Genomic DNA, 25,649 nt, shown 5'->3' with positions numbered 1-25,649 from the left:
TAGGGTTTACGGCCAAAGAGGGGTGTTTATGGTTCTATTATGGGCCCTTATTGAATTTTTGCCCCTTATAGTCAAGGTTGAAATGAGTTTTCGGATTTCGGTCAAAGAGTAAAGGGTTTACGAATTTTGCCTTTCATCATTTAGGGTTTTCAGATTTGCTTATTCCAAAGGGGGTGTTTTCAGCCATAAAGCAACCGAAAACACCATTTGGTTTTATTTCCAAACCGTAAACTACTTTATATTTTATTCTTAGGCCAAAAGCTCATTTGTGGTGGGTTATTTTATGTTGCCAAGTTTAATCCTTGTAAATTAAAGTAAGAGTTAGTCCTTTGTTTGAACTACTGTATGTTTTTGATGACTTATAATAACATATATCAACATAAGTTCTAAGTTTACACTCTTGTTTTAACACGTAATCATATGTAAGCATGTACTCATGGCAAATCAAAGTTCTTATTGTCTCAGTGTTTATGAGATGAGTTAACTTGTACATGGTTGTAATTTAGACTTTTATTGAATAAGTTTGACGTGAAAATGACGGGTAGTTACATGTATAGATCTATACACAAATTCACGCTCTCCTTCTAGGAGACTCTGGTTATCATTTATAGGACTTAGTATTGTACCCTGATGGGTACCCCAAAGTACTGTCTCACAACCCTGTATTAACTAGTTTATGTGTAGCGTAGTAGTGTTTTCTTTTACATGGAATTGTATGTATTACCTTGTAGTAGTGTATTTGTAATGTAAATAATTATACTTAAATAATTATTTAGTAGTGTACCTTTGAATTAGTATATTAGTGTAGTGTTCCATAAACTATACCTATTATAATTTATATCATTGTTTCTGTAGCGTTTTTGAAATTATAGAATAGTGTAGTATTTCCCAACTATACCTATTATAGCTTGAATGTATGTTCTGTTATCAAATGAAAACCCTTGTAAGATATCAATGTGTATAAGGTAATGATAAAAGATTTGTATTAAATCCCCTCTTGCGCAACATGTTACAAAAGGGTAAACAGTATGTTTTATATTCATATATATATATATATATATATATATATATATATATATATATATATGAACATATGTTATTAAAATGTAGCAATAAACCAATTTGTATATTAACACAAAAGTCCTTGTGTTTTACTTGTACTCTCCCCTTAAAGCATTGAGAATAGTGAAAACATAGGGGTATGAACTCACCTCTAGTGCGTGTTAGAGTTGGATAGTGTATACTGAAAAGATGATCCTCGAGCTAGCGTACGAGGAGAGAATGGTATCCTATAATTATTAAAACATGTATTCGTATTTTAATTAGCAAAATAATTATTTAAAGTGTTAAACAACACTTAATCTATGCAAGAAATAATTACCAAAAATTATTTGGAGTGTTGAAGAGGGGTTTTCGGTCTAGCCTTCACCGAAATCCTTGATTTCGATCTTGAACCTCAACCGAGAACTAAGTTGACGGTCCTAAAGGGTTTTCAGTTAGGAGTGAGTTTTCGGTCCAAGAATGTTGTCGGTCAGCTTGAAGATTTGAAGATTGTTCTTGGTGTTCTTGGTGAAAATTTATGAAGATTTAAAGGATTTTCTTGAATGTTTGAAGGTTCTTGGATGATGTTTGAGAGCAAAATTAGTGTATCTTCGGTTTGAAATGTGAGAAAAGGATTAAGTTTTCGAGTGAAAATATATATATATATATATATATATATATATATATATATATATATATATATATATATATATATCGGTTGTTTTTAGGCCGGAAAGGGGTTCTCGGCCGAAATATGTTTTCGGTCCGAGGAGATTGCGGCCGAGGGTTTTCGGTGCGAGGTTTCTCGGTTCCAAAGAGAGAAATGTTGATTTTTAAGTGTATTTTCTTCTAAACATTTATATAAAAACATCATTTATAATTTAAATCATGTTCTAACCCTCATAAACTTAATGAAACAAATAAAACTTGAAATTTTATTTAAAAGGTTTGACTTTTCTTGACTTGAAAGTAACGGGTTGTTACACTAGTAGGGTTGTGGAGAATGTTGGGTATGGATATGTGATACCCACCGATGATCCAGAGTTTCCAATTGGATGTTTTAAGGAGCCAAGGGCACGAGGTTAACGGAATGTGCGACCGAGATGTGTAAAACAAGCCCAACCACCACCCAATGTACCTATGGTTGGCGGCCAATGTTACGATGACATGATGCCAACTTATTTGGATAGGAATTAGATTGTTGACATGATAGAAAATATGGTGCAACATTTCAATATTGCACAACCACCAAATTTAGGTAACCAATATCCATATTGTCCATCTTGGAGTGACATGTGGTCGGGACAACACAATAGAGCTGGAAATAACGGAGAACATGATGATAAAGACGAGGAGTGAAGACTATCCTTTTTATTTTAATTTTATGTTTTGCGTTGTTTTTTTAGACTATGTTTATTTTTATTTGGCTTAGTGTGTTTTATTATTAATTTGTAACCAAATAAAGTTTGTTTCCTTTTTTTAGTTTAGGACTTTGTCCTATCTTTGGTTTTGCAGAAAATGATTTTACTATTCAAGAAAAAAAAGTGGTGAGAGAATTTTGAAGACTATAATTGAGAGCCACAACTTTTGATAAGTGCGAGGTGCGCTTCGGGTTCATGAGATTTTATCCGTGCTGTTACGAGAGCTTAATTTATGATTTTGGAGACTATAAATGGAGTGTTAAAAATAACATGAACCATTCTCATCTTTGAGAGATTCTAAGGTTGACAGTTCCCACAACATGGTGGCTCTATTGCTACGTCATGGATGTTGGAACTTGAAAGTGAACCTCTAGCAATCCTAATCCGTTTCTCAATTCCGAATTTAGCTGTAGTTCCAAAGTAAAGCCTGCTCCGCAATCTGTTTGTGTCTGGACCTGATGTTAAGTTGGTGATATGAAGAAAGAGAATGAAGGAATTCCAGAATGAACTTTGTTTGATGTTCCGGAATTTCTATTTTGTCTTTATGAATTAAATGTATTTTTCTTTTGTGACAACCCGAAATTTCCATTCTGAACAAACCATATCAAGCCAATAGAGCTTAGAACAGTTTCAGTGAAATTCCAGACTTCGGGTATAAGTTTGGTAGTTTTTCAGGATTTACACTTCAGGAGATATCAGGAGAGTGGATGCACTAGGGTTTAGTGCAACACTGTTATTCCAACACTCTGTTATAGGAGAAATCATTTCAGGAATAAAAATATTTTCTGCCAAAAATATCTCAGGACTATAAATAGAATTCTGAACCAAATTCATTCATTATTCGCATTTCCAACTAGAGAAAAGCCATTTTCTCTCTCACGGATCTTCGGGTTTTTATCCCAAATCGTGAGTACCTCTTTCTAGCAGTGTTAGAAAGCTTAATATGTGTTTATAACATGATTTAGAAGGCTAAATCACTAAATTTAGGAGTTTACTCCCCAAGGTATTCTTGGGTGGTAAACTCTCGAAGCAAAGCCTAGACCGACCCTTGTGTTATGCTACTGCCTTAGACTCATTTGTATGTGTATTAGGAACAAGAAAACAACCAAGAAACACAAACACATGGGAGTTCACGGCTCAAGAGGATCTTGGACCGTGAACTCCAATAAAAAGGATCAAAGGGTCCTTTTAAGGCACCTAAAACCCTAGACATTTACATGGAATTGTTCCCACTTAATTGAAGGACAAAAACACATCAAAATCACCCCTTTAAGTGAGTTCACGGCCCTAATAAGGTTCTTGGGCCGTGAACATCAAACAAAGGCACCAAAGTGTGCCTAAGGCCTTCATATGCTTGGAATAAAAGTCTAGAACCTATACCACTTGTGCAAGAGACTTGAAAGCATCAAAAACACCCATCCTTAAGAGTTTACGGCCGCAAACTCTAAGGGAAATGGGCTTAGGGTCGTAAACTCCTAAATGGAGTGTTTCTATGCCTTAAACCCTTCCAAGGACTTAACCACCAAGTTGGAATAATTCTAGGGATTATTTAACACCTTAAAACAACCAAAGACATTGAGTCTTGGAGTTTACGGCCGTAAACTCAAGAGTTTACAATCGTAAACTCCATGTGTGATGGTATATGTAACAACAGAAATTTTAAAGCAAAATTTTCATTTCTAAAAATGTATTTTCATTCAAAACAAGGCATAAATATCCAACGTATCATGTCATAATACAATCATATAAATCCCAAGATCACAAATCATCCATCAGTGTGTGCAGATCACGCCGGCGCCTTCCCACAGTCCTCGCTAGTACCTGAAACACATACGCAACAACTGTAAGCATAAATGCTTAGTGAGTTCCCCAAAATACAGCTTACGCACATACGCCTTTCCAGGCCCTGAACTTCCGGTCCATGTGTCTCAGGGGACTTCCGTCCCTGCTGGGTAAACCTTCCGGTCCTACCCACGCCAACCTTACGGTCCACATTACAACGCCTTCCGGCCCATAACATAATGCCTTCCGGCCCATATCAAGCATATCATACATAGCACACATAACAATTAACTTATCACATATAGCACATATGTCTCATACCATATCCGACCTTCCGGTCGCACAGTCAAAACCCTTCCGGGTATAGTATAGTGAGAAGACTCACCTCGTGAATATCGATAGCTAGCAAATCCTGGAATCACACGTGCTCGATCCTCCGAGCTACAATCTCCCTATATCATCATACGTCTCTTATTAACATTTTTACCACTAAGGTTGACTACCCTTTTTAAGTCAACACTAGTCAACTCTTGGTCAACGGTCAACCGTCAACTTTGACCGGACTCGGCGAGTGCACTAGGGCGACTCGGCGAGTCTAGACGTTTTCACCAATCTCTCTAGGATTCCCTTTTGACACGTCGAGTACTCCCCCTGACTCGACGAGTTCCACCTGGAAGAATCGCGGGGCCACCCCGACTCAACTCATCGAGTCTCAAGAACAACTCGGCGAGTCCCAGCTCAACTCAGACCACTTGTCAACCCTCTCTGACTCGCCCTGACTCACTGAGTCAACCTATGACTCGACTGGACCACTCACTGGGCGATCTGAAGGCAATCTTCAAGCTACTCGCCGAGTCAGATCATCGGACTCGGCGAGTCCATGCCATGCAATCACTCAAACTTGCTTCTAAGGTCATATCTGTTCCAACAATTCATAGATCTGGCCTTCCTAGACTGATTCAACACGTAAAGTCCTTATCTTGGTGTTCATAACACACCCCATGGCTCATAAATGGCATTTTGACCTAAGGCATAAGGATTCCAATCCAAAACCTCCATTGATTCACAAAAAGCTTGGGCAAAGGGACACTCTGGACCTCCAAGGGTCCAGATCTGGTCTAAATCGCTTAAGGGGCCAAGGGGGCACTCGATCTAGCCACAAAAGGGCTCAACAAGCCCTAAATCAAATGAAAACATCAACATAGCAGAGGATAGCTCGAAGATATTACCTCAAATGCGAAGCTCTGGACCCCACACTCTCAGGAAGTGGCTCCTCTTGCCTTTCCTTTGCTGATCCTCCCTTTTTCCTTGCAAGATGACACCTCCAAGATCAATAATGGCCTCCTACTATGCTCCAAACGCTCACACTCGATTAGGGTTTCACTCAAGGGACTGGTGAGCACAAATGACGGCCATAAGGCCCTTTAAAGAGGTCCCAAACCCGAGAAATTAGGGTTTCATTAAACAGCGCGGACTCGCCGAGTCCATACCTTGGACTCGCCGAGTCCAGGCGCGAACCCGCGTCCAGAACCGCGGTCCTACTCGTCGAGTCTGAGCTCCAACTCGCCGAGTCCCCTCTCAAAACACCAAAAACATAAACATAAAAGATACCTGGAAATCTGTGACAACCCAAAATTTCCATTGTACGAACCTCATCTATTCAATAGAAGCTAGTTCAGTTTCAGTAACTTTCAAGCTTTACGAACAAGCTTGTGTACATTAGGGTTCATGTTTTAGATGATATCAGGAGAGTGGATACTCCTGGTTTTGTGAAACTTGGGCATTTCAAGTTTCATAATGTTACAGTCCAACATCAGGAATAAAAATATTTTCTGTCAAAATATTCCAGGACTATAAATAGTTTTCTGAATTAAATTAATTCATTATTCACAATTCCAAATAGAGAAAAGCCATATTCTCTCTGACGGATCTTCGGGTTTTCATCCCAGATTGTGAGTCTACTTTTCTATATGTGTTTCAATACTTGTTTAATGCTTATTAACAACAATAACATGCTTAGATTACAAGATCCGGGAGTTTACCGCCCGAGAACGTTCTTGGGGAGTAAACTCCAAAATGGAACATAAAGGCTTCCTAGTCCCGATTCCTTGTTAGACAACTTGTTTAGGAGTTAGGATATGATCTTTATAGGCCAAAAAGCATCCAAGAAACACAAGTTCTAGGAGTTTACGGCCAAGGAACTCCCTTGGGCCGTAAACCCCTTTTCAAGGGATTAAATGCCCTAAAACTTTTCCCAAATGCTTAAGGACTTTAACTACTAATACTTGTGCTTGTTTAGAACACCAAAAGCTCATCAAAATCACAAGTTAGTAGGAGTTTACGGCCAAGAACTCCTCTTGGGCCGTAAACCCCTTTTTGTGGGACAAAAATCATTCCAAACAACCCTTAAGCCTTTAGACAATTTACCTTGCACCTTTGGGACTAGAATGGAGAGTAGAACACATCTAAACCACTCCTTGAAAGGAGTTTACGGCCAAGGAACATGACTTGGGCCGTAAACTCCAAGTGAGGGCACCAAAGTGTGCCTCTTGTCCCCATTAGCCTTAGATAAATTCATGGATGCCATTCTTGATGTTTAAGTGCCTCAAATCAATTAAATTCCTAGAGTTTACGGCCGTAAACTCTAAGGTGAGGGACCTTAGGCCGTAAACTCCCATATGGAGTGTTCTAAAGCCTTAAACTACTTCATGTATTATTCCAACAAAGCTAGGAGTGTTCTAGATGCAAGATAACACCACAAAACACCCAAAAACACCATTTGAGGAGTTCACGGCCATAAACCTATGTGTTTACGGCCATAAACTCCAAGGTGTGGGGTTTGTTGGGTGGTGAACTCCTATACAAGGCCCTTTGATGTTTCAAACCCTTTTGCCTTGTCCCGTAACACTTAGATGCAACCATTTGAACCTTAAACACTCATAAAAGTGTTTAAATGTTTTCTAAGTGTCTTAACTTATTTATTTAAGTTATTATATGTCTAATTAGTTATATATATGTTTACTATATGATAACTAGGCTCGTGCGTGTAAACCAGTCTCCGTTTGCCACCTAGCACGGTAGCCGACACTGCAATTCAAACGACTCACCACAAGTGAGTTCATACCCCTTGAATCAACCTTTGAAATGATTTTAAATGTTTTATAACACTTTATGGGGGGGGGGGGGGGGAATACAAGTCAAATACTTATAAGTTATTACTTCAATCACATGTGATTGTGTTTAATCACATGTGATTAATAACTAGGAAAACAACGATTTTTACCACTGTTCAAACTGTTTTCAACTGCTTTACTATTGAAATGTTTTACAAAATGTTTTACTATCCAAACTTACTTATAGACTGTGATTCAATCAAATGCTTGTTATACTTAAACCGTTTTACCAACGTATGCTTTCAAAATGATTTATAGATCGACATCAAGTCAATCTTCTCTTGATATTATATTTATGCTTCAAAATGTTTTATGAAAACTTATTTATGCTTTATATATACAATTGCATGCCCATATATGTATAGATATATAAATAATGTTCAAAAGGCTTAGGAATGCCATCCGCCCTATTTCCTTTTCCTCGATTTGGATGTGGTCTGGTGGGATTTCGGGTGACCATCCGAAGGTCGTTTCCATATTACTTATATATCATATATACATGTATAGACATAAAGGTACTTCCATATTCATATTCATCAGTACATCTTTAGCTGGTTACCATCGGGGTAACGCAGGATCATATACAGAAATACTAGAAACAATACATATACAGATATACTAGAAACAATACATATACAGATATACTAGAAACAATACATATACAGATATACTAGAAACAATACATATACAAAAATACTAGAAACAATACATATACAGATATACTAGAAACAATACATATACAGATATACTAGAAACAATACATATACAGATATACTAGAAACAATACTTATACAGATATACTAGAAACAATACATATAAAGATATACGAGAAACAATACATATACATGAATACTTAACAATTGTGATCCACTGTATCGGGCATGCCTTAAATGCCATGGCCCGAGTTGTAGCCAGAATTCTCTTGGAGGGAGAGCGTGAGTTTGCGTATAGATCTATACTGGATTGACTATCCTACACCTTGCTGCTAGCTACAGCCGGACCTGCAGGTCTGCGGGTGCCAAACGTCATTTCTTATTACGACCGTTCATTATGTCGTTGATTATTAGTCGATAGCATGGTGCAATTAATCACAATATACCTTAATATAAATTCGGTTTAAGGTAGTAGTATTTAGTACAGCAGTAGTCTTATTATACAAAGCTACAGTACTACAATGATTTACCCATTACATATTTTAGTGATAATCTCACTTAAGCGTTAGTGTACAAACTATATTTTTAACAAATGATAGTTATACTTGGGTAATTACACACTTTTACAACAGAAAAGTTTACAAAACAGTCTAGCCTTGGTAGAAAGTTACTTTTATAGAAAATATAGTATTTTCTGAGTGATTCAAACTTTTACAAATACTTTCAAACATTTGCTCACATTTTTACAAACTTATACATTGAGACAGGTTCAAACATTTTTACAAGAAACATTGACACTAAATTACTTATGAACTCACCAGCTTAATGCTGATAAACTCTTTCAAAATAACTTGTATTCTCAGGTCATCAGTAGACAGGTACCGAGGCCAGCTTTTGAGAAGATGGAGTGCATTCAAGACACATCTCATACTATTTTGTGTTTCACTATTTTTGGTGTCTATAACTGTACAGAACGCACTTGTATTAAAATTATATACTTAATGCAATGGATGATGTTGTTTGCTTATTTACAATTACTGTGTTGTGATACTATACATGACGTCCTCCGCCCCAGAACGTTTCCGCCATTCTTGGTTTTGGGGTGTGACAGATTGGTATCAGAGCATTGTTTATAGTGAATCAAGTATATCAACCCATAAAAGATATACTAATCTATAAACCAAAAAGGGACTAAAACACTCTGACCAAGAGTCTATACTTTAAATAATAAAATATTTAATTAAGTATACTAGTCTACATTCATACTAAAATCAGTGTCACAATGACAAGAACAAAAGTATTACGATTGTTGAATATCACAAGTGAGCTCGGGGATGTATGGTCAGTCCTGGGAATGGCATAGCCTGATCAACTATGCTGGTCCTAGGAGTGATTAGCATATGCCCTAGAATGGTTGTGATATGTTAACAAGTCTAAAAACTTACCAACAATACCACAAGAAGATCAGTAGAACTTAGAACTTAAAATACTATAGGAGTATTTTGTGCTACTAGTTACACGTATACTATATTCTTATACCTCTCTTCTCGCGTAGATCTAAATGGCTGGATTCCCTCATGGCGACCCGTACTTTCCTAATGAAGGCAATGTCGGGTGGATCGATGAAGAGCCCGAAGATGATCATCCAATCCCTTTGGATGATCACCTCACAGAAGGCTTTTCGGATGGATCTGACTCCGAGCCTGAAGTCAACAACCTACCGCTTGTAGGTCAAGCCTCGAACAACAACCCTCGACCAGCGTTTCCAGGTCCTACTCCCATGTGGGCAAACAACCTGAATCGCTGGAGTGATGAGCAGGGTCAACCCTTACCATACTTTGGGGACCGAACCTTCTACAACATCAGCCATGGTGGCTCTGCTGACAGAGCTCTGCCGGTGATCATCCGCAGGATAGCTCGTAATGTCGAGCAAGGTCGACCAGCCATTGACCGGGTTATGGAGATTGATGCCAATTCAGGCGTCAATACAGTCCGCATCCTCCGTCTTGAAGAAGACATGGAATGGACCCGGAGAACCAACAAAACTCTGCAGCAACAGCTGACTGCCTCACGTGCTGAAGTCTTAGAACTTTGAGCTCGTCAAAGAGCTCAGGACCGACACCATCAAGAGGTGTTTCGCCAAATATCCGACCTCAGGGATCTCCCGAGGAATTCCCATCGCCATTAGATGATGTCTAGCACATCTCTGTCTTTTGATTTAAGGGATAGCCTTGAACTTATGTGCTCTAAGTAGCACTTGTCTGTAAATATTCCTAACTTTTGGTACTCTAATTAGGAATTTAGGACTGTCAGTATTGTCCTTATGGTATGATGTAAGACCTACTGTTAGGTCGATTTTTCCTTGAACTTGTTACATCAGTAATACCCGTACTATTGAAATCTATCTAATTTGTGGGAAAATTTTGTACACTTGTGTATTCCTACTAATATTTCTTATTGTGATTTCAAACACTCATTCAAACTGTTGGGCTATGGTTAGTTAGTCCATGGGTCACTCTCACGTTGCTTACAAATTGATTCTTATCATCCTTCGTGTCTTTATAAACTTATAGCTGAAGGATGCCTCCTCACAAATCTCCCAGGACTAGGAATAATCCTGTACCTCCACCGCCTCCACCACCTGCGGTCATCGATACTGTAGCTCTGAATACTGCCGTAGCTGCAGCAGTGGCAACTGCCATGGCTCAGTATCACTCATCAGATGCCAGCAGAGGTGGAACCCCTGTTGAATCTATCCCAGTTGAAATCCCTGTGCGCTCGAGGGAGTGCTCTTACAAGGATTTTACAAACTGCAAGCCGAAGCCTTTCTATTGCACCGACGGAGTCATTGCTCTCTCGCAATGGTTCGAGAAGACTGAATCAGTCTTCGAAATCTGTTCGTGCCCTGCAGCATTCAAAGTGAAATATGCCGCATGCACCTTCGACGATAAAGCCCTAACGTGGTGGAACGGCCACGTCAAAGCCCTAACTCTCGTCGTGGCTAACGACATGGGCTGGGCAACGATGAAGGACCTCATGACTGAGGAGTATTGCCCGAGGGGCGAAGTCCAGAAGTTAGAACACGAACTCTGGAATCTGACTATGAAGGGCACCAACGTGATCGCTTACACTGCCCGCTTTAGCGAACTGGTGGCCCTATGCCCCAATATGGTTCCCACTGAAGGGAAGAAGATTGAGCGGTATGTATGGGGGCTAGTACCTCTGTACCAGGGGAACGTCTTAGCATCCAACCCTGCCACTTTCGACAGTGCCAAGCGATTGGCACAAAGACTGATTGACCATGGAGTCAAGACCCCTGCATCTACAACCACCCTAGCCATCCCAGAACCCTCTAAACCCGCTGGCAACAAGCGGAAGTTCTGGGATGAGAAGAAGAAACAACGAGCTTCAAAGAAACAGCAAATCGTAGCAGTACATGCTGCGGTAGCCCCTACTGCTGTTACTGCTCCGGGGAAGCAGTATTCGGGAAGTTTGCCGAAGTGCAATAAATGCAACTTCCACCACAACGGCGCCTGCCGTGAGATGCAGTGTGCTAACTGCCACAGGAAAGGACACACCGTCCGATTCTGTAAGTTCCCGGCACAACCGATCTCCCAAGTTCCTGGCTCCGGCGCGAGCCCAACTTGCTATGGATGTGGCGAACCAGGCCACTTTAAAAGGGACTGCCCTAAAGCGAGGAATACTGGAGGAGCAGGGAGGGTACTAGCAATAGGCCACGGGGAAGCAGTTGCTGACCCGAAAGTGGTGACCGGTACGTTCCTCCTTGATAACTCCTATGCATGCATTCTGTTCGATAGTGGAGCGAAGCGAAGCTTCGTAAACCACAAATTTGCTCGCATGCTTAAGCAACAACCACACACACTTAATGAACAATTCACAGTAGAAATGGCCAATGGGAAGACTGAAAGTACTAATAGCATATACTTAGGTTGTCTTCTAACCTTAGATAACCATTTATTCCCAATTGACCTTATGCCGGTCTCAATAAAAAGTTTCGACGTTATTATCGGCATGGATTGGTTAAGTCTTCATCGCGCCGACATCATGTGCTACGAGAAAGCAGTCCGTTTAAACCTCCCATCTAACGAAACTCTTATAGTCTACGGCGACAAACCTGGTGCGAGTCTTCGCATTATATCTAGTATTCAAGCACGGAAATATCTACGCAAAGAATACCACGCATTTCTTGCTCACGTCGTCGACACGAACCTAGAAACGAAAGAACTAAAGGACCTCCCAGTAGTGAGCGACTTCCCCGACATTTTCCCAGAAGAGTTACCTGGGTTACCTCCGCAACGACAAGTCGAGTTCAGAATCGACTTGGTCCCAGGAGCTACCCAGTAGCCAAGTCGCCCTACCGTTTAGCACCAGCCGAGATGCAAGAACTCTCTGGTCAACTTAACGAACTGCTCAGCAAGGGCTTTATAAGACCAAGTTTCTCACCTTGGGGAGCACCGGTCTTGTTCGTTAAGAAGAAAGACGGATCATTCCGTATGTGTATTGACTACAGAGAACTCAACAAATTGACGATCAAAAATCGTTACCCTCTGCCACGCATAGATGATCTATTCGACCAACTGCAAGGGGCGAGCTATTTTTCCAATATTGATCTGAGATCCGGATATCACCAGTTACGAGTGCTCGAGGAGGATGTGCCGAAGACAGCCTTCCGAACTCGTTACGGACACTACGAGTTCGTGGTGATGCCATTCGGATTGACCAATGCGCCCGCAGTCTTCATGGATCTGATGAATAGAGTATGCCGACCTTACTTAGATCAGTTTGTCATTGTTTTCATTGACGACATTCTGATCTACTCCAGAAGTAAGAAGGAGCATAGTGATCATCTGCGACAAGTTCTAGAGACGTTACGAAAGGAGAAACTTTATGCGAAGTTCTCGAAATGTGAATTTTGGATCCGAAGAGTCGAATTCTTAGGACACGTGGTAAGCGAAGAGGGAATCCACGTGGACCCATCCAAAATAAAAGCCATTGAGAACTGGTCAGCACCAAAGACACCTACAGAAATTCGCCAATTTCTAGGTCTCGCTGGCTATTACCGCAGGTTCATTCAGAACTTCTCACGAATAGCAAAGCCTCTTACGACCCTGAACCAGAAAGGCGTGGCCTTTGACTGGGAAGAGAGACAAGAAAGAGCGTTCCAAACGCTCAAACGAGCCTTGTGCACCGCACCGATACTATCCCTTCCAGAAGGAATAGAAGACTTCGTAGTCTACTGCGATGCATCCAATCAAGGACTCGGATGTGTTCTGATGCAGCGAGGTAAGGTCATCGCCTACGCCTCGAGGCAGTTGAAGACACATGAGGTTAACTACATGACCCACGATCTTGAACTAGGAGCAGTAGTGTTTGCTCTGAAGATCTGGAGACATTACCTGTATGGAACGAAGAGCACTATCTTTACCGACCACAAGAATTTACAACACATTTTCGATCAGAAGGAGCTCAACATGAGACAACGACGGTGGGTCGAGCTACTCAGTGACTACGAATGCGATATTCGTTATCATCCGAGTAAAGCCAACGTAGTAGCAGACGCCCTAAACCGGAAAGAATATTCTGGTCGCAAGGTCAAGTCATTATCCATAACCATCCATTCACACTTGACTAAGCAAATTCATGTGGCTCAACTTGAGGCCATGAAACCTGAAAATGTGTCGAGTGAATCCCTTAGGGGAATGGACAAGAACTTCGAAGCCAAGGGTGACGGAGCTTTATATTTCATGAACCGGATCTGGACACCGAAACACGGTAGTTTCCGAGACGTGGTCATGACCGAGGCTCACAACACTCGGTATTCCGTCCACCCAGGTTCAGATAAGATGTATCTGGATCTGAAAAAGCTATACTGGTGGCCTAATATGAAAGCAGAGATTGCTACCTTCGTGAGTAAATGCCTTACTTGCGCAAAGGTTAAGGTCGAGTACCAGAAGCCCTCTGGTTTACTGCAACAACCAGAGATCCCGAAATGGAAGTGGGAGCGGATCACTATGGATTTCATAACCAAGTTGCCCAAGACGACGGGTGGACTTGACACCATATGGGTCATCGTTGATAGATTGACCAAGTCTGCACACTTCCTGCCTATCAAAGAAACCGACAAGATGGAGAAACTTACGAGAACATACATTAGGGAAATTGTACGGTTGCATGGTGTACCTATTTCCATTATCTACGATAGAGATAGTAGGTTCACTTCAAGATTTTGGCAATCCCTACAACATTCCCTAGGAACAAGGCTGGACATGAGCACAGCCTACCATCCACAGACCGACGGACAGAGTGAGAGGACCATCCAAACATTGGAAGATATGTTGCGAGCCTGTGTGATTGATTTTGGGAAGGCATGGGATACTCATTTACCCCTTGTCGAATTTTCCTATAATAACAGTTATCACACTAGCATCAAGGCTGCTCCATTCGAAGCTCTCTACGGCCGCAAGTGCAGATCCCCTCTGTGCTGGGCTGAAGTTGGTGATACCCAATTAGCGAGAGGGAAAGCTTCCGACAGTACTCTCACTGGTCCGGAAATCATTCGGGAAACGACAGAGAAAATCATTCAGATCCGTGAACGATTGAAAGCCTCTAGAGACCGACAGAAGAGCTACGCCGATAAACGAAGAAAACCTTTGGAATTTCAGGTGGGAGACCGAGTCCTTCTCAAAGTCTCACCCTGGAAAGGTTTGATACGCTTCGGCAAGCGTGGGAAGCTTAATCCGAGGTACATAGGGCCTTTCGAGATTCTTGCCAGAATCGGCCCCGTAGCTTACAAACTTGATCTACCCGACACACTGCGTAACGTACATTCTACATTCCACGTATCTAACTTGAAAAAGTGTCTGTCCGACAAGACTCTCGTAATCCCACTCGACGAGATCGAGATCAATGAGAGCCTCAACTTCGTGGAAGAACCTGTAGAAATCATGGACCGTGAGGTCAAGCAGACGAAACAAAGCCGTATCCCTATCGTGAAGGTTCGCTGGAACGCCAATCGAGGACCGGAATTCAGTTGGGAACGCGAGGATCAGATGAAGTTGAAATACCCTCATCTTTTCGCTTAATTGTTTGTAACTTTTATTTGCTTAAATTCTAATTTCGGGACGAAATTCCCTCTAACAGGGGGATGATGTGACAACCCGAAATTTCCATTGTACGAACCTCATCTATTCAATAGAAGCTAGTTCAGTTTCAGTAACTTTCAAGCTTTTCCGAACAAGCTTGTGTACATTAGGGTTCATGTTTTAGATGATATCAGGAGAGTGGATACTCCTGGTTTTGTGAAACTTGGGCATTTCAAGTTTCATAATGTTACAGTCCAACATCAGGAATAAAAATATTTTCTGTCAAAATATTCCAGGACTATAAATAGTTTTCTGAATTAAATTAATTCATTATTCACAATTCCAAATAGAGAAAAGCCATATTCTCTCTGACGGATCTTCGGGTTTTCATCCCAGATTGTGAGTCTACTTTTCTATATGTGTTTCAATACTTGTTTAATGCTTATTAACAACAATAACATGCTTAGATTACAAGATTCGGGAGTTTACCGCCCGAGAACGTTCTTGGGGAGTAAACTCCAAAATGGAACATAAAGGCTTCCTAGTCCCGATTCCTTGTTAGACAACTTGTTTAGGAGTTAGGATATGATCTTTATAGGGCAAAAAGCATCCAAGAAACACAAGTTCTAGGAGTTTACGGCCAAGGAACTCCCTTGGGCCGTAAACCCCTTTTCAAGGGCTTAAATGCCCTAAAACTTTCCCCAAATGCTTAAGGACTTTAACTACTAATACTTGTGCTTGTTTAGAACACCAAAAGCTCATCAAAATCACAAGTTAGTAGGAGTTTACGGCCAAGAACTCCTCTTGGGCCGTAAACCCCTTTTTGTGGGACAAAAATCATTCCAAACAACCCTTAAGCCTTTAGACAATTTACCTTGCACCTTTGGGTCTAGAATGGAGAGTAGAACACATCTAAACCACTCCTTGAAAGGAGTTTACGGCCAAGGAACATGACTTGGGCCGTAAACTCCAAGTGAGGGCACCAAAGTGTGCCTCTTGTCCCCATTAGCCTTAGATAAATTCATGGATGCCATTCTTGATGTTTAAGTGCCTCAAATCAATTAAATTCCTAGATTTTACGGCCATAAACTCTAAGGTGAGGGACCTTAGGCCGTAAACTCCCATATGGAGTGTTCTAAAGCCTTAAACTACTTCATGTATTATTCCAACAAAGCTAGGAGTGTTCTAGATGCAAGATAACACCACAAAACACCCAAAAACACCATTTGAGGAGTTCACGGCCATAAACCTATGAGTTTACGGACGTAAACTCCAAGGTGTGGGGTTTGTTGGGTGGTGAACTCCTATACAAGGCCCTTTGATGTTTCAAACCCTTTTGCCTTGTCCCGTAACACTTAGATGCAAGCATTTGAACCTTAAACACTCATAAAAGTGTTTAAATGTTTTCTAAGTGTCTTAACTTATTTATTTAAGTTATTATATGTCTAATTAGTTATATATATGTTTATTATATGATAACTAGGCTCGTGCATGTAAACCAGTCTCCGTTTGCCACCTAGCACGGTAGCCGACACTGCAATTCAAACGACTCACCACAAGTGAGTTCATACCCCTTGAATCAACCTTTGAAATGATTTTAAATGTTTTATAACACTTTATGGGGGGGGGGAATACAAGTCAAATACTTATAAGTTATTACTTCAATCACATGTGATTGTGTTTAATCACATGTGATTAATAACTAGGAAAACAACGATTTTTACCACTGTTCAAACTGTTTTCAACTGCTTTACTATTGAAATGTTTTACAAACTGTTTTACTATCCAAACTTACTTATAGACTGTGATTCAATCAAATGCTTCTTATACTTAAACTTTTTATCAACGTATGCTTTCAAAATGATTTATAGATCGACATCAAGTCAATCTTCTCTTGAAATTATATTTATGCTTCAAAATGTTTTATGAAAACTTATTTATGCTTTATATATACAATTGCATGCCCATATATGTATAGATATATAAATAATGTTCAAAAGGCTTAGGAATGCCATCCACCCTATTTCCTTTTCCTCGATTTGGATGTAGTCTGGTGGGATTTCGGGTGACCATCCGAAGGTCGTTTCCATATTACTTATATATCATATATACATGTATAGACATAAAGGTACTTCCATATTCATATTCATCAGTACATCTTTAGCTGGTTACCATCGGGGCAACGCAGGATCATATACAGAAATACTAGAAACAATACATATACAGATATACTAGAAACAATACATATACAGATATACTAGAAACAATACATATACAGATATACTAGAAACAATACATATACAAAAATACTAGAAACAATACATATACAGATATACTAGAAACAATACATATACAGATATACTAGAAACAATACATATACAGATATACTAGAAACAATACTTATACAGATATACTAGAAACAATACATATACATGAATACTTAACAATTGTGATCCACTGTATGGGGCATGCCTTAAATGCCATGGCCCGAGTTATAGCCAGAATTCTCTTGGAGGGTGAGCGTGAGTTTGTGTATAGATCTATACTGGATTGACTATCCTACACCTTGCTGCTAGCTACAGCCGGACCTGCAGGTCTGCGGGTGCCAAACGTCATTTCTTATTACGACCGTTCATTATGTCGTTGATTATTAGTCGATAGCATGGTGCAATTAATCACAATATACCTTATTATAAATCCGGTTTAAGGTAGTAGTATTTAGTACAGCAGTAGTCTTATTATACAAAGCTACAGTACTACAATGATTTACCCATTACATATTTTAGTGATAATCTCACTTAAGCGTTAGTGTACAAACTATATTTTTAACAAATGATAGTTATACTTGGGTAATTACACACTTTTACAACAGAAAAGTTTACAAAACAGTCTAGCCTTGGTAGAAGGTTACTTTTATAGAAAATATAGGATTTTCTGAGTGATTCAAACTTTTACAAATACTTTCAAACATTTGCTCACATTTTTACAAACTTATACATTGAGACAGGTTCAAACATTTTTACAAGAAACATTGACACTAAATTACTTATGAACTCACCAGCTTAATGCTGATAAACTCTTTCAAAATAACTTGTATTCTTAGGTCATCAGTAGACAGGTACCGAGGCCAGCTTTTGAGAAGATGGAGTGCATTCAAGACTCATCTCATACTATTTTGTGTTCCATTATTTTTGGTGTCTATAACTGTACAGAACGCACTTGTATTAAAATTATATACTTAATGCAATGGATGATGTTGTTTGCTTATTTACAATTACTGTGTTGTGATACTATACATGACGTCCTCCGCCCCAGAACGTTTCCGCCATTCTTTGTTTTGGGGTGTGACAAAATCCGGGCTGTTACAACTCTCCCCCACTAGAACTAGACTTCGCCCTCGAAGTCTCGCTTTGAAAATAGCTCCGGATGCTGCTCACGCATCTCACACTCCGGCTCCCAGGTCATCTCCGATCCCTTCCGATGTTGCCACTGAACCACCACCAGAGGTACCTCCTTGTTCATCAGAACCTTGATCTTCCGATCTCTGATGGCCACTGGTCTCTCGGCATAATTCAGGCTCGCATCCACCTGAATATCCTCTAATGGAACCACTGCCGACTCATCGGCTATACACTTCCTCAACTGCGACACAAGAAAAGTGTCGTGAATCTGCCCCAACTCTGCTGGCAACTCCAAACGATAGGCTACCTGGCCTACCCTCGCAATCACACGAAATGGTCCAATATTTCGGGGCCCCAACTTGCCCCTCTTCCTGAATCGGATCACTCCTTTCCAAGGAGAGACCTTCAGGAGAACGAGATCGCCGACCTGAAACTCAAGCTCGGATCGACGTCGGTCCGCATAACTCTTCTGTCGGCTTTGGGCGGTCAACAACCTCTGTCTGACCTGCTGAATCTGCTCTGTCGTCTGAAGCACGATCTCTGTACTGCCCATCACCCTCTGCCCAACCTCTCCCCAACAAATGGGGGTCCGACACCTCCTCCCATACAATAGCTCAAAGGGCGGCATACCAATGCTCGAATGATGGCTGTTGTTGTAGGAAAACTCTGCCAAGGGTAAATACGCATCCCAGCTACCCCCAAAATCCAACACACATGCTCGGAGCATGTCGTCAAGCGTCCGAATCGTCCGCTCACTCTGACCGTCTGTCTGGGGATGATATGCGGTACTAAAATGCAGTGTAGTACCCAACTCCTCATGAAATTTCTTCCAGAACCTGGAAGTGAAACGCACATCACGGTCCGAAACAATCGAGATCGGCACCCCATGCCGAGATACCACTTCCCTCACATACACCTCCGCCAAATTCTCTGCTGAAGAACTCTCACTAATGGCAAGGAAGTGAGCGCTCTTCGTCAACCTGTCCACAATCACCCAAATTGCATCAACTCCTCTGGCAGTCCTCGGCAATTTGATGATGAAGTCCATAGTGATCTGTTCCCACTTCCACTCGGGAACCTCCAATGGCTGCAACTTGCCATGCAGCCTCTGGTGCTCGGCTTTAACCCTTCGGCAGGTGAAACACCTCTCAACAAACCATGTGACTTCCCTCTTCATACAGGGCCACCAATACTCCTTTCTCAAATCCAAATACATCTTAGTAGCCCCCGAATGGATCGAAAACTTCGACCGATGAGCCACTTCCATCAAAGTAATACGCGTACCGCCCACAAACGGTACCCAAATCCGACCCTGAAAAGTCATAAGCCCTCGCCCATCCGTAACGAACTTCGAAACTAACCCAACGACTCGCTCCTTCTTCTGTATCTCCGATTGCACAGCCTCGGCATGTGCCCCACGAATGGCATCCAATACCGGAGCTATCACGGTCAATCTCAAACATATATCCCGCAGTGGAGTGCTCTCCGCCCTGCGGCTCAACGCATCGGCTACCACATTAGCCTTGCCTGGGTGGTACAGGATCTCACAATCATAATCCTTGACCACATCCAACCACCTCCTCTGTCGCATATTTAGGTTGGGTTGATCCATCAAGTACCTCAAACTCTTATGGTCTGTGTATATCGTACACCGAACCCCATACAAGTAGTGACGCCAAATCTTGAGGGCGAACACTACTGCCCCCAACTCTAGATCATGAGTGGGATATCTCGTCTCATGAGGCTTCAGGTGCCTCGATGCATATGCTATCACATGCCCCCTCTGCATCAGTACCGCTCCCAGCCCCAAAATCGATGCATCACAATATACTACAAAATCCTCCATCCCTTCCGGGAGAGCTAATACCGTGGCTTCGCACAACCTTTGGCGAAGTGTCTCAAAAGAGGTCTGCTGCTCGGGACCCCATGAAAAAGCAACACCCTTCCGGGTCAATCTGGTGAGTGGCACTGCGATCTTGGAGAAATCCTTGATAAATCTCTGATAATACCCTGCCAACCCAAGGAAACTCCTGATTTCAGAGGGTGACTTTGGCACTTCCCAATTCATCACCGCCTCAACCATGGCCGGATCGACCAGTATCCCTTCCTGGTTAACAAGATGTCTTAAGAACTAGACCTCCCGTAACCAGAAATCACACTTGGATAACTTTGCATAAAGTTTCTCCGATCTCAGGACCTCAAGGACCTCCCTCAAATGCTCCTCATGCTGCTCTCTAGATCTCGAATATACCAGAATATCATCGATAAATACAATCACCGATCGATCCAACATCGGCCTACATACTCTGTTCATGAGATCCATGAACACCGCCGGGGCATTGGTGAGCCCAAAAGGCATCACCACAAACTCATAATGTCCATAACGCGTCCTGAACGCTGTCTTCTGGACGTCCTCATCCCGCACTCTCACCTGATGATATTCAGACCTCAAATCGATCTTGGAGAACCAAGATGCTCCCTGCAACTGATCGAACAAATCGTCGATCCTCGGTAATGGGTAACGGTTCTTGACCGTCAGCTTGTTCAACTCCCGGTAATTAATGCACATCCGGTGTGAACCATCCTTCTTCCTAACGAACAAAATAGGTGCTCCCCACGGCGAGCTGCTCGGCCTAATAAATCCCTTCCCCAACAGCTCCTGGAGCTGCGAGGATAACTCTTGCATCTCTAGAGGTGCAAGACGATTAGGCACCTTAGCGATAGGCGCGGCCCTCGGGACCAAGTCGATACTAAACTCCACTTGCCTCACAGGAGGCACACCCGGCAACTCGTCGGGAAAGACATCAGGAAACTCACGCACAACCGGAACCTCCTCAATTAAACTCAGCCTCCCGAAAGTCACTCGCGTATCCATCACATACGCCACAAAACCCTTACAGCCCTGTTGTAGACACTGCCTCGCCCTAGCGGCCGAACAAAAAGCTGATCCCGAACGTGTACCCTCGCCGTACACCGAAAGAACTCCCCCAATAGGGTTTCGTATAGTCACCAACTGACGCTCGCAGTCGATAACCGCGCCGAATCTGCTCAACCAGTCCATGCCCACAATGACACAAACATCACCCATCGCAATAGGAACCAGATCAATCGGAAACTCAACCCCGAAAATCTCTAACACACATCCACGGAGAACCTCCGTGGCACAAATCACTCTCTCGTCAGCTATAGAAACTCTCAGAGGCCGACTCAACGGCTCACGGCTAACACTGATATGCTGACTAAAGGCCAAAGATACAAAAGACCGACTCGCACCCGAGTCAAATAACACTAAAGCAGGTACAGAGTTCACAAGGAAAGTACCTACACATAACATAACATAACATAAGCATAATACCTCAACATCAAAATAAATACATGAAATAAAGCATACCTGCCACAACATCAGGCGCAACGCGGACCTCCTCCGCAGTCAATTGGAAAGCTCTCCCACGAGCCCTCGGGGCCTCAGCCTTCACTGGTCGAATCTCAGTAGCCCTGGCAGCAGGTGCAGATCCCTGATGAAGCTGAGGGCACTCGGCCTTCCGATGGCCGGTCTGGTTGCAATGAAAGCAAACTATAAACCCCTTGGGGCAATCCCTAGTGATGTGCCCCTCCTTGCCACACTTGTAGCAAGCCCCTGATCGACATGTCCCCTCGTGACCCTTGCCGCACTTTCCGCAAGTGCGGCCCTTCGGACCTCCCGTCCTCGAATCAGAGGACTTAGTCTGCTTGGCTGCCGACTGAGACTGAGCTGGCCGCCGATCCACCCGTTGAGACTCGGGCTCCTCCCTGGCCTGGGTCTTTAACTCGATCTCGCGCTTCCTGGCATTCGCCTGAAGCTCAGCAAAGGTATGATATGTTGAGTTCGACATGAACTCCCGAATATCCCTCCTCAACACACCCAAATACCGACTCATCCGAGCCTGCTCTGTGGACACCTGCTCGGGGCAGAACATCGCCCTCTCATGAAACTTCCATGTGATCACCGTAACTGAATCAGTACCATGCTTGAGGATCAAGAACTCCTGAACCAGCCGTTCCCTCTCCACCGGGGGAACGCACTCGTCTCTGAACATAGAGGTAAACCTCTCCCACGTCACAGCTAAAATCTCTGCCAAAGTGAAGTTCGCCGTCACGAACTTCCACCAATCCTTCGCTCCCAGACGGAGCTGGTTCAAGGTGAACCGTACTCTCAGATGCTACGGACATGAACAAGTGTAGAAGCATCCCTCGATATCAGTAATCCATCTCATCGCAGCGATCGGATCCTGCGTCCCATCAAACTCAGCGAGTCCATGCCATGCAATCACTCAAACTTGCTTCTAAGGTCATATCTGTTCCAACAATTCATAGATCTGGCCTTCCTAGACTGATTCAACACGTAAAGTCCTTATCTTGGTGTTCATAACACACCCCATGGCTCATAAATGGCATTTTGACCTAAGGCATAAGGATTCCAATCCAAAACCTCCATTGATTCACAAAAAGCTTGGGCAAAGGGACACTCTGGACCTCCAAGGGTCCAGATCTGGTCTAAATCGCTTAAGGGGCCAAGGGGGCACTTGATCTAGCCACAAAAGGGCTCAACAAGCCCTAAATCAAATGAAAACATCAACATAGCAGAGGATAGCTCGAAGATATTACCTCAAATGCGAAGCTCTGGACCCAAACTCTCAGGAAGTGGCTCCTCTTGCCTTTCCTTAGCTGATCCTCCCTTTTTCCTTGCAAGATGGCACCTCCAAGATCAATAATGGCCTCCTACCATGCTCAAAACGCTCACACTCGATTAGGGTTTCACTCAAGGGACTGGTGAGCACAAATGACGGCCATAAGGCCCTTTAAATAGGTCCCAAACCCGAGAAATTAGGGTTTCACTAAACAGCGCGGACTCGCCGAGTCCAGGCGCGAACCCGCGTCCAGAACCGCGGTCCTACTCGGCGAGTCTGAGCTCCAACTCGCCGAGTCTCCTCTCAAAACACCAAAAATATAAACATAAAAGATACCTGGAAATCCGGGCTATTACAGTATATGGGGAGTAAACTCATATATGGGGTCCTTTGGAACCCTAAACACAAGTGCCTTGTCCCACAATAGCTTAGATGCAATCCTTAGGGCTTAAAACACTTATATAAAGTGTTTATTATGTCTAGGATGTCTTAACTTTATCAATTAGTAATTTAAGACTAATTGAGTGCATATATGTACTACTATATGTTCATTAGGATCGTAGTGTGTGTACAAGTCCTCACTTGACACCTAGCAATCCTACGCCATCCAGTTCATCAGAACCACCATCTACAGGTGAGTTCATACCCCTAATCAATGTTTTAAATGATTTTAAATGCCTTAATGGGGGGGGGAATACAAGTAGAAAACAACATGTTATTAAATCATCTATATGTATTTTATAACTGTGTTTTGAATCAATAGATTTCACATACTACAAAATGTGACGCATGAAATGGTTTTCTATCTTTAAACTACTTTGTTAGCAAATGTATTACTTTTGAAATGTTTATCAAAATGACAACAAGTCACTTTTATATTTGTTCAAAACCCTTAGATATCTTACAAAACCATTTTACATTCTTGAACTAAACTATGCATATACACTTATATTCTTATATATGTATTGATGTTATAGTTTACATCTTTCATTTAGTTTCTCACACCCTTGAGTAGTAAGAGTGTATAAACCTACTTGAACAACCAATTACTTTCCAGTTAATTATCATAGCGATAATTTGAAGATGTCAAAACATTATTCCTATTACAAGGAATCATACAAGAGTCAGTTCATTCATGAGTCTATACCAGTACCTTACATGATACATGAGTACAATTACTTAGGATCACATGATACATGAGTACATTTACATAGCTACATTTATCTGAATACGCTTACATGAATACCATACAAGAGTATTGTTACTTAGATACATTATTCGGTATTCACTTACCTGGATACTTGTACCTAGAGTTATTAGGAAGATTTATTCGTACTTTCTGTGTAAATTTTCCTGCTTATCCCTATTCGATGGGATGTCTAGATGGGACTAACCATTCCGGAAACCAGCTGTTAGCAACACTGGGTGATGAACATCTTTGGATGTCTAAGGTTATCACGTATCATAGATAGATTGATATCGGAACTAACCATTCCTCCATCCTGCTGTTGCAACAGAGGATGAGATGAAAATCTTCGGATGATCATTAGGTTAACACTTGTATTAGGAGTCGGCCATGGAACTAACCATTCCTCCATCTTGCTGTTGCAATAGAGGATGAGATGAAAATCTCCGGATGATCATTAGGTTACCTCTTATATTAGGAATCGGCTACGGGACTAACCCTCCCTCCACCCTGCTGCCGCTACAGAGGATGAGTGTACAATCTTCGGATGTTCATTAGGGTATACCTTTCGCTTCGGCGATGTCGTGTTAATCCTGGTCACCCAGGGATAACACTTACATGATTATATTTTTCCTACTTTACTTTATTTTGTGATATATTCACATAAACGATGAGTTAGACTAGGCACTTTTAGTACTAGTCAATAGAAAGGAAAAGCTATCATTTTACTTACAGAACATTTAAGTCTTGGTAGAAGACCATCATATCATTTTCCTATTTTACTTTATTTTGTGATACATTCACCTAAACAAAGAGTTAGACTAAGTACTTTTAGTACTAGTCAATAGAAAGGAAAAGCTATCATTTTACTTACAGAACATTTAAGTCTTGGTAGAAGACTATCATATCATTTTCCTATTTTACTTTATTTTGTGATACATTCACCTAAACAAAGAGTTAGACTAAGTACTTTTAGTACTAGTCAATAGAAAGGAAAAACTATCATTTTACTTACAAAACATTTGAGTCTTGGTAGAAGACTACATTATCATAACAAAACATTCGGGTCTTGGTAGAAGACTACATTGTCATAACAAAACATTCGAGTCTTGGTAGAAGACTACATTATCATAACAAAACATTCGGGTCTTGGAAGAAGACTACATTGTCATAACAAAACATTCGGGCCTTGGTAGAAGACTAAATTGTCATAACAAAACAT

Source organism: Lactuca sativa, chromosome 8, assembly GCF_002870075.4.
Source record: "Lactuca sativa cultivar Salinas chromosome 8, Lsat_Salinas_v11, whole genome shotgun sequence".
Lineage (NCBI taxonomy): Eukaryota > Viridiplantae > Streptophyta > Magnoliopsida > Asterales > Asteraceae > Lactuca > Lactuca sativa.
The sequence above is the reverse complement of the archived record's forward strand: the minus strand, read 5'-3'. Positions refer to the sequence as shown.